The following is a 10,959-nucleotide window of genomic DNA, read 5'->3' on the forward strand; positions in this document are numbered from 1 at the left end:
TATCCGATGCCTCTGTATGGATAGAGGTCATCGGCACAGACAGCTCGCCCCCCTTGGCGGGTGGCTGCCTGCCTGAATCCGGAACCACTGGAGGTTCTGGTGCAGTATCCGGCTGGGGGCTAAGCCTGCTGCGGCCCCCTCATCCGAATCCATGTGGATCTTCCCCCTCATCAGCCAAGCATCGGGAATCTAGCGTTGAGGTGTCTCTAGGACTACCTTCTCCTAGCCCGACATCCTCTGAGATAACACCTCGGTGTCATCTGTGGGCCGGGGAGTGGAAGCCGTCGGGAGCGAATAGCTATTCATCTCCGACGAGCTCAAGGACCCATCCGAGGAGGGAAGGTCGATATGGGCTTTGGGCGGACTACACAAACAAATCTTAACATAATAAGAAGCCATAAAGCTAAAATATGCAAGAAGTATCCTGGCATACGAATACTTACGACTTCGCCATGGGCTTGGCCCTGGGTAGCCACTCTTTCACATCCCTAGCTACTGGTAGTGCTCTAGGCTAGCTTCATGTGTGCATCATGTCTATATTTTCGAAACTTGAACTGAGGAATTTTGGAAACCTCAAAAACTTAAATAAAAGAGGGGCAAAAACCCTAGAAATCTCATTCATTGCTCCAAAATGCTCTTCTTAAATGTTTGATAATTTTTGGTAAGGGTTCTGGTCCCAACCAAAATATTGAACATTTTTAAGGAATTATTTTTGGGACTTTGGATTTAATTGATTAGCTATTTGAATTTGAATTATATTCATATAATTAGAATATAATTTCAAATACCCCCTGAAATATTTTATAAGCTTTTGGAAGAGTCCATCTAGCAATATAAAATATTCAGAGGAGCTTTGGCATTGTTTGAATTATTATTTTTAATTCAAACAGTGGCAAAAGAATTAAATAAAAGAAAAACAGAACAGAAAATAAAAGACAGAGAGAGAGAAGGAAGTTACCTGTCAGCCCACCCGGCCCAAACCTACCTGGCGGCCTAGCTGGCAGGCCCAGCCCACCACTTCCCCCCCCTGTCGCCTTCCTCCTCGCGCCAGTAGGCGCAGGCGCGTGGCCGGAGCGCGCGGGCACACGCCCAGGCCACCTCCTGCCTCTCTGCCTGTCTCCCCGTCGCCCTGAGGATGCCACGCACCCCCCCTGGACCGCTCTCACTCTCCCCCATTCCTTCTTCTCTCTTCTCTGGCTCTCTCACTCGCGCAACCGAGGACCGCCGTCACCGCCGCTCGTCGCAGTCGTAGCCACCACCGTCGTTCCACCCCACCAGAGTGACCAAAGGCTCCGCCTCGACGCCCCCGACCTCTCCATGGAGCTACGCAACGCTGGGAGCCCTGCATCGCCGCCCACGTCGCCGTTCCCCTCCTCGGCCACCGGAGATCGTCGCCGTCGATTCGCTACACTCCGGCCGCCCCCGAGCCCACTAACCCTCCCTGCAGCTCCGCGGTGAGCCTTTGACCCGATTCCCCCTCTCCCCGTGCCCTATCTCCCTCTCTAGCCGCCGTTCACAACGAGCCGAGAGCTCTTCGCCGACGGCCATGGCGCCGCCGCGGCCACAGTTGCTGCCGCCCGTGTTTGAGCACGTGTCTGCGCTCAGCGTGGTCCCAGGAGCCCAGAACAAGCATCCGTTCGTCCTCTCGTCAACCGTAGTCTCATTTCCGTCGAGGTCCGAACCTCGGCCGCCGCCGCGAGCTCGATTCCGGCGAGCCCGTTCGACCTCAGCCCCTCCCGCTTGCCTAGATGGATGCGGCTGAGCGCCAGCTACGCGTAGACGATCGTTGCCGCTGTTTTGGTCGCCGGAGGACGTTTCCCGAGCCCCTCCGCCGCGTCTGGACTCGCCGGCGGCTAAACGCCGGCGACCGTTGACCCTTGACCGGCGTGGGTTGACCCACTGCCCGGTTTGACCCTCCCCTCTCTCTGACTGACGTGTGGGCCCAGCCCCCCTGTTTAATTAGTACCAGGTTAAGTTAGTGTTAACTAACTTAGTTAAGTAGATAGGACACTGACATGCGGGCCCAGGCTCTAATTAAACTTAGGTTAGTTAACTGTGTCACTAGCGTGTGGTCCCCACACGTCAGGTTTGACCTGGACCCGCCCTGTTGACCTGATGACGTCAGGGTGAGGTCATGCTGACGCAATATTCATTTTCTGGAATTTAGTTTATTTTATTATATTCAGGAAATTCCAGAAAATAGCTAAAACTTCTAAAAATCATAGAAATTCAACCGTAACTCCAAATTAAATAATTTATATATGAAAAATTATCAGAAAAATTCAAGGAATCCATCTGTACCATTTTCATGCATGTTAGAACAACTTATAGCTGCTGTTTAGCACAAATCAATTAAATGGCATTTGAATAATCACATATGGAGTTTAAATTTGAATCTTGTATTCAAACCAACTTCATTTAATCTGTTGCTAGTTGCATTAGCTCAAAACACATTCATTTTGCCATGTCATGATCATGCATCATATTGTGCATTGCATTGATTGTGTTCCCTTCTATGTTGCCGGTAATTGTCCCCTCTCGATAGACGTGATACCGATGATGTGATCATTGACACTGATGAAGACTCAATGCTATCTTCAGAAGTGCCAGGCAAGCAAAACCCCCTTGTTCATTCCGATACAAACCCACTCTCTCGCTCCTGCTCTCTTTTACTGCATTAGGACAACAACGATTCATCTGTTACTTGTTGCGGTAGTTGAACCCCTTTATCCTTTGCATGACCTGTCATTGCCACAGTAAATAGATGAAACCCACTAGCATGAGTAGGAGTTGTTTGAGCCCTGTTGTGCCTACTCATTCTTGCTTGTTTGTCATGCCTGCTACTGCTTAGAGTTGTGTCAGGTCTGATTCATCGGGAATGGATCAGAGGTGTGTGAATATGTCCTACCATTGAGAGCTAAGTGTGTGAACACGATTTGGTAAAGGTAGCGGTGAGAGGCCATGTAGGAGTACATGGTGGGTTGTCTCATTGAAGCCGTCCTTAGGAACTGAGTTCTGTGTTTGTGATCCATGACTCAGCTACTACCATACATTGGGCCCTGAAATATGACCCCGCTCGACTTCTTAATCACCCTTGTCCTCTGTCCAGGAGTTGCAAGTAGTTTCTGGTGTTTGTAGTATGCTGGAGGCCGTGGACAGCGCTGACCGTAGGGGTGGGCTGTGATGCGGTAGGCACGTGGCCGGGTAAACCGGGCACCCGTTTGGTGTCACGGAACCCTGTTCACATCGTTTGGGGCTGTGAGCGAAACTCCGGCCGGATCTCCTCATGGATGGAACCCGAATAGGCGATAAACCTGGACTAGAGACTTAGGTGTTTAGGTAGGTCGTGGTCTACACCCACGTCGGCTTTCTCTTGAAGTCTGCCGAGCACATGTCGTGTGCAGACGCTAAGTGGTGGAAACATGTATGAAGAAGTACACCCCTGCAGGGTTAACATCATCTATTCGAATAGCCGTGTCCACGGAAAAGGACTTCTGGGTTGCTTATATCAGTTCATAGACAAGTGAAAGTGGATACTTTAAAATGCGCAAGATAAGCGTGAGTGCTATGGATGGCGTTCTCGTAGGGAGACGGGAGCGGATCCATAGTGGTGTATTGATATGGTGAATATGTGGACTCGTGTGCGCCACCTCAAAAGAGTCGCTTGCAGTCGTAGTTTAGGATAGCCACCGAGTCAAAGCTGGCTTGCTGCAGTTAAACCCCACCATCCCCTTGTTGAAAATGATGCATATGTAGTTAGTTCTGATGTAAGTCTTGCTGGGTACATTTGTACTCACGTTTGCCTATTTTATGTTTTTGCAGAGAGACTTCAGTCTCACTAGTAGTTCCACGTGGACTTCGACGTTTAGCTTGTTACCTCAGCTACAATCTTGTGCCTCAGCAGGATTTGGTAGATAGTCAGGCTTCTCAGCCTTTTTCATTTATAGATGTCTGTACTCAGACATGATAGCTTCCGCTTGTGCTTTGATATGTATGCTCTGAATGTTGGGTCATGAGACCCCTGTTTGTAATATCTCGCTCCTCGGAGCCTAATGAATAAATACTTGAGTTGTAGAGTCATGTTGTGATGCCATGTTGTATTTGCACATATCGAGCATATTGTGTGTATGTTATTGAAATGCTTGGTATGTGTGGGATCTGACAACCTAGTTGTTTATCCTTGGTAGCCTCTCTTACCGGGAAATGTCTCCTGGTGTTTCCACTGAGCCATGGTAGCTTGCTACTGCTCCGGAACACTTAGGCTGGCCGGCATGTGTCCTTCGTCGTTCCTGTGTCTGTCCCTTCAGGGAAATGTCACGCGATGAATACCGGAGTCCTGTTAGCCCGCTACAGCCCGGTTCACCGGAGTCCTGCTAGCCCAGTGCTACAGCCTGGATTCACTCGCTGATGACCGACACGTTCGATGCTGGGTCATGGATGCCTGTCCCTGTAGGTTTGTGCCACTTTGGGTTTACGACTAGCCATGTCAGCCCGGGCTCCTTATCATATGGATGCTAGCGACACTATCATATACGTGTGCCAAAAGACGCAAATGGTCCCGGGCAAAGGTAAGACGACACCCGTGGGAATACCGTGCGTGAGGCCGCAAAATGATATGAGGTGTTACATGCTAGATCGATGTGGCATTGAGTCGGGGTCCTGACAGCGTTGGTATCAGAGCTTGACTGCCTGTAGGATTACCAAGCCAAACTGGTCGAAGTTGAGTCTAGAAATTCTTTAGTTATATAAGGGAATTGATTGTGGGATGGAACGTAAGGCTCTTTTTACTCCTTACACCTTATGCCTTCTGATCTGAGTCATCATCTTCTCTTCTACGGGGATTAAAAACTAGGCTTTCTCTTCTTTCTATCAGGATCACGTATTACTAGTCCGTAGACTTATAAGATTGTTCGATTTAAGCTCGAGTCTAGTTCCTACTACTTCCGTACGTTAACTGTTGATCTTGAAACCTTGATATTGTGCTTCTGAGTGGTTATGCCACCATTTTTGTGATTGTCTCAAATCTTCTTGAGCATTTACAGCCGTTATGCTGTCCAAGTCATCCCAGGTTTCTAAATAGTCTGATGCATTTGCAAAATCCTTTCCCTCTGGTTTCGATGTTCCTTTATGCCAGCTCAATCACACTAATTGTTGAGTTGAGGTATTCTATTGCCTTGACATTTATGTTGGAGTTATTATTATGACCCTAGGTGTTTTAGGGAGTCACCTAGTAATCTAGCAATGTTTTGTGTTCCCAGTGTGATGATTCTGGCCATCATTCTCGAAAGCATCCCGTGATGCTACTTAGTAGTAGGTATTCTATTCCTGGGTTCTTGAACCCGAGATTCACTCTACTTACTTCATGTTGATAGTAATTGCTAGCGCCTTTAGGATATTAGTAACCTTTGCGATAGTCCTCAAGGTCTGTGGTATATCCTTCTTCCAAATACCATGAACCACTTACGGCAAAAGTTTGTTGGATCAAAAGATCACAACAGGAGTGCTCTCGATGGGTTCTCCATTCATAATTGTGACTCTGCCAGTTCTTCTTTTCTGCATGGGTTATCCGGAAGAATTATGTTGAACTTGGTTCGACATACTAATCTATGCATCCACAACTCAGAAAGTTATATGTTCCTTTGAGTTGTCCCTCTTTAGCTGTCTACTGACTTCGTCTATCAATTGATAGTCAGGAGTAATTGTGCATTCGTGTTATCAATGCTTATTACTCTTGTGGTCCGTCAAGCCATTCTATCGCGGAATGACTAGGAGAAACAAACTCCAGTACCTCTTCCATATCTAGGATTGGGTCCAAACAATTGTACTCCGCAGATCAAAATGCCAATCCAGCTTTTGCTCTGTTCTACCTTGGAGTATTACCATCTTTTATATCGGGATTGTTATAGGAATTGCACACCATCCTATGAACTCTTGGTACAGTGATACTTTTGCCATCATTGTTCATTCCTCGGTTCCTGTGTTATTGTAACCGGAATGCCGACAAATGAATCATGGCGTGTGAAATCAATACTGCTAGCAACTCTGTTGCTTGGTAGTTAAAGGATAATAATTTCATTCTTAGCGTGTTGGTTCTTGAATCATCATTCTAAGACTGATCGTGCTATCTAGTCCTTATTTCCGGTGCACCCTTCGATCAATGAGTTAGGATTGTGTCAAGTCCTCACTCATTTGATCATATCGTCTTGCCCTGAAAAGCAAGATTGTTCTCGATCTTAGTAACATATCGGTGGTTCGTGATTTTCCGAATATCTTCTCGAAAGTATCACCAGGTTGTCACCTGACTGTTATGTTAAGCTCGTGATCAAGTTGGTTTATCCTGTAAACCACCCTTTCTCCAAGAATCCGTGTTGGATACCCCTGAGCTAGTTGGTTAAGCTATGCATCAACTTGGAGAGTTGGAAGATAGACGCTTGTCCGATATAGTTCATTATAAGGGATGTCTTGTATGTGTGTTGAAGAAAGTTGATATTTTCATCGACTGAACCTCGTGATCAGTTAATGGACCTATCATTTTATCCAACCTTTGATTGGAGTATGGGCTATCATCCAATCAGACCAGAACCAACGATATTCGTAATGTTGTCTTACTCGTGGTTGATCCCTCGAGTATACACCATTATATCTTTTGGGTCTGACCTATGCTATCACTTGTTCACTTAACTATGGAATTCCTTTTAAAGGGAAACCCGGAAGAATTGTTGTTGAGCCCATTGACAACATCCTTATCTCCTCCATGATTTTGTTGAACATTAAGATAGTGTTGGAAACTTTTGAAAGCATTTCTTCATGCTAACTCATGAAGTATTTGTTTGATGAAAGGAGTGACTTCCTCTTATACACGTGCATTTGGTGAAAGTTGCCGCCGTGGATTTGAGAAAGTTAGTTTTGCTTCCTCTGGAATCATCCCAAGTCAGTCATGCATACGTGCGAAGTATTCTGTGGTCTGGAGATTTGCAACCTCATTCTATATGTATATCCTAGCACACCAAGCCACTGATTGAGTTGTTCAAAGATAAAGGAGTCTGTCCAAGGTGAACTCTTTGGACTTCCACGCGTGGAGACTTCGATGTCATTAATGATGGTTCCCCCACCTGAACTCGGTAGTGTTTTATTATAAGACTACCACGTGGCCATGTTTGTCTGGGACAGCGTGTTCACATGTTTGTAGCAGAACCAGCTCATGTTTTGGAGCTTGCTATCGTAGTTCATTCCCCGAGAATCTCGCAACGTCATCTCGACGATTTGTGTTGCAAACTTTCATTTTTCTTCCTAGACTCGATGAGTCTGGAATATCCTGACACCAACCAGATCTGAATCTCAGGCAGATATGATGGTTTGGAACATTTCCCAAGAACTATAATATCGGTCCCTCGGAAACCGGTAAAGTGGATGTCATGGCCAACACACCCCGCCGGGAGACCTAATATTGTAGTATCTTGATTGGAGAAGTTGGCCACCTCCCCATAAGGATTTCATAGAATTTATCTCCGTAACTGTTCCTTATGGATTCTATTGCTCCCGAAGTCCGACCTCTTACTTGATGTTCTAGTTATCAAACCATATCTATGAATGGGATACACTAGCACATCAAGGAGAACATTAGAAGCAGAGTGCTAAGTGTCTCTCGGTCGATCATCCAGATTTTGTTTCCTTGGCCTCGCCAAGGGTGATATCTGAGAAGGTGTTATCTTCCTTTGCATCTGCATCCTCCATCACCACTCATCATGGTAGTAAGTTGTGTTACCGGACCCTTGACACGGATGTTGGTAAAACCTTGATGATTATGGAATTTCTCAAGTTCTTGAGAGCACGCACAAGCGCTAGGTGTTATCATCGGCATTAACTGGGTTTGCTCTCAGTTTCCTCGGCAATGCTATGACCTATTCAAACAGTGAATTCACTCCCTATTGTTGGGCTCTTCCCCAGTTACTAGAATCATTCCCAGCATTTGCATTTTGTTCCCAGCTTGCACCGCCAATGTGCCATTCTACCATGGGTCTCTTCCATTTCCGGTGATAAGCAAATTCATCCATTACGTTGTCTTCAACAAGGTAATCCACATCATCCAAGTCCGAGTATGCCATTCTACCGACCCCCTCCAAATGATCGCTCGAGAATTGCCTTAGGCTGGTTTAAAGAGTTTCAATGATCTCTGAATCAAAAGTAATTCTTTTTGCCACTTAAGGGGATATCTCTACGAGTCACCTTCCCTAAGGTGTATCGTTATGGTATCATGGCAACTCAACTCCTCGCTACGTTGACAATCGATTACCACCTTCTTAAGCGTGAAATTGTGGTCTACCTAGTGGACCTTCGTCATCTGCTTCACTCCATTCCTATGGATGTGTGCTTCGCCTCTCAGCTCGAGAGATGGTCCTATGTCTCATTCCGTGAGTTGTTCGATCTTCGAGAAGATCGACCCTTCTAGAGTCTCCTTCTTCCCTCCATGTCATGTTGACAGGATTTCTCAGAACAAGACGACAAGACAATGATGATGAACGAATCAACGTTCAATTGAAGTGCAACCTGGATCCTGAAGATCGTACTAGTCTGCGTTACCCTTCACCTTACCCTACGCTTGAATCTCGAGACGAGATTCTTGTTTAGTGGGGGTGAGTTGTCACATCCCTAGCTACTGGTAGTGCTCTAGGCTAGCTTCATGTGTGCATCATGTCTATATTTTCGAAACTTGAACTGAGGAATTTTGGAAGCCTCAAAAACTTAAATAAAAGAGGGGCAAAAACCCTAGAAATCTCATTCATTGCTCCAAAATGCTCTTCTTAAATGTTTGATAATTTTTGGTAAGGGTTCTGGTCCCAACCAAAATATTGAACATTTTTAAGGAATTATTTTTGGGACTTTGGATTTAATTCATTAGCTATTTGAATTTGAATTATATTCATATAATTAGAATATAATTTCAAATACCCCCTGAAATATTTTATAAGCTTTTGGAAGAGTCCATCTAGCAATATAAAATATTCAGAGGAGCTTTGGCATTGTTTGAATTATTATTTTTAATTCAAACAGTGGCAAAAGAATTAAATAAAAGAAAAACAGAACAGAAAATAAAAGACAGAGAGAGAGAAGGAAGTTACCTGTCAGCCCACCCGGCCCAAACCTACCTGGCGGCCTAGCTGGCAGGCCCAGCCCACCACTTCCCCCCCCTGTCGCCTTCCTCCTCGCGCCAGTAGGCGCAGGCGCGTGGCCGGAGCGCGCGGGCACACGCCCAGGCCACCTCCTGCCTCTCTGCTTGTCTCCCCGTCGCCCTGAGGATGCCACGCACCCCCCTGGACCGCTCTCACTCTCCCCCATTCCTTCTTCTCTCTTCTCTGGCTCTCTCACTCGCGCGACCGAGGACCGCCGTCGCCGCCGCTCGTCGCGGTCGTAGCCACCACTGTCGTTCCACCCCACCAGAGTGACCAAAGGCTCCGCCTCGACGCCCCCGACCTCTCCATGGAGCTACGCAACGCCGGGAGCCCTGCATCGCCGCCCACGTCGTTGTTCCCCTCCTCGGCCACCGGAGATCGTCGCTGTCGATTCGCTACACTCCGGCCGCCCCCGAGCCCACTAACCCTCCCTGCAGCTCCGCGGTGAGCCTTTGACCCGATTCCCCCTCTCCCCGTGCCCTATCTCCCTCTCTAGCCGCCGTTCACAACGAGCCGAGAGCTCTTCGCCGACGGCCATGGCGCCGCCGCGGCCACAGTTGCTGCCGCCCGTGTTTGAGCACGTGTCTGCGCTCAGCGTGGTCCCAGGAGCCCAGAACAAGCATCCGTTCGTCCTCTCGTCAACCGTAGCCTCATTTCCGTCGAGGTCCGAACCTCGGCCGCCGCCGCGAGCTCGATTCCGGCGAGCCCGTTCGACCTCAGCCCCTCCCGCTTGCCTAGATGGATGCGGCTGAGCGCCAGCTACGCGTAGATGATCGCTGCCGTTGTTTTGGTCGCCGGAGGACGTTTCCCGAGCCCCTCCGCCGCGTCTGGACTCGCCGGCGGCTAAACGCCGGCGACCGTTGACCCTTGACCGGCGTGGGTTGACCCACTGCCCGGTTTGACCCTCCCCTCTCTCTGACTGACGTGTGGGCCCAGCCCCCCTGTTTAATTAGTACCAGGTTAAGTTAATGTTAACTAACTTAGTTAAGTAGATAGGACACTGACATGCGGGCCCAGGCTCTAATTAAACTTAGGTTAGTTAACTGTGTCACTGACGTGTGGTCCCCACACGTCAGGTTTGACCTGGACCCGCCCTGTTGACCTGATGACGTCAGGGTGAGGTCGTGCTGACGCAATATTCATTTTCTGGAATTTAGTTTATTTTATTATATTCAGGAAATTCCAGAAAATAGCTAAAACTTCTAAAAATCATAGAAATTCAACCGTAACTCCAAATTAAATAATTTATATATGAAAAATTATCAGAAAAATTCAAGGAATCCATCTGTACCATTTTCATGCATGTTAGAACAACTTATAGCTGCTGTTTAGCACAAATCAATTAAATGGCATTTGAATAATCACATATGGAGTTTAAATTTGAATCTTGTATTCAAACCAACTTCATTTAATCTGTTGCTAGTTGCATTAGCTCAAAACACATTCATTTTGCCATGTCATGATCATGCATCATATTGTGCATTGCATTGATTGTGTTCCCTTCTATGTTGCCGGTAATTGTCCCCTCTTGATAGACGTGATACCGATGATGTGATCGTTGACACTGATGAAGACTCAATGCTATCTTCAGAAGTGCCAGGAAAGCAAAACCCCCTTGTTCATTCCGATACAAACCCACTCTCTCGCTCCTGCTCTCTTTTACTGCATTAGGACAACAACGATTCATCTGTTACTTGTTGCGGTAGTTGAACCCCTTTATCCTTTGCATGACCTGTCATTGCCACAGTAAATAGATGAAACCCACTAGCATGAGTAGGAGTTGTTTGAG

The sequence above is a fragment of the Triticum dicoccoides genome, chromosome 3B (assembly GCF_002162155.2).
Source record: "Triticum dicoccoides isolate Atlit2015 ecotype Zavitan chromosome 3B, WEW_v2.0, whole genome shotgun sequence".
In the NCBI taxonomy this organism is placed as follows: domain Eukaryota; kingdom Viridiplantae; phylum Streptophyta; class Magnoliopsida; order Poales; family Poaceae; genus Triticum; species Triticum dicoccoides.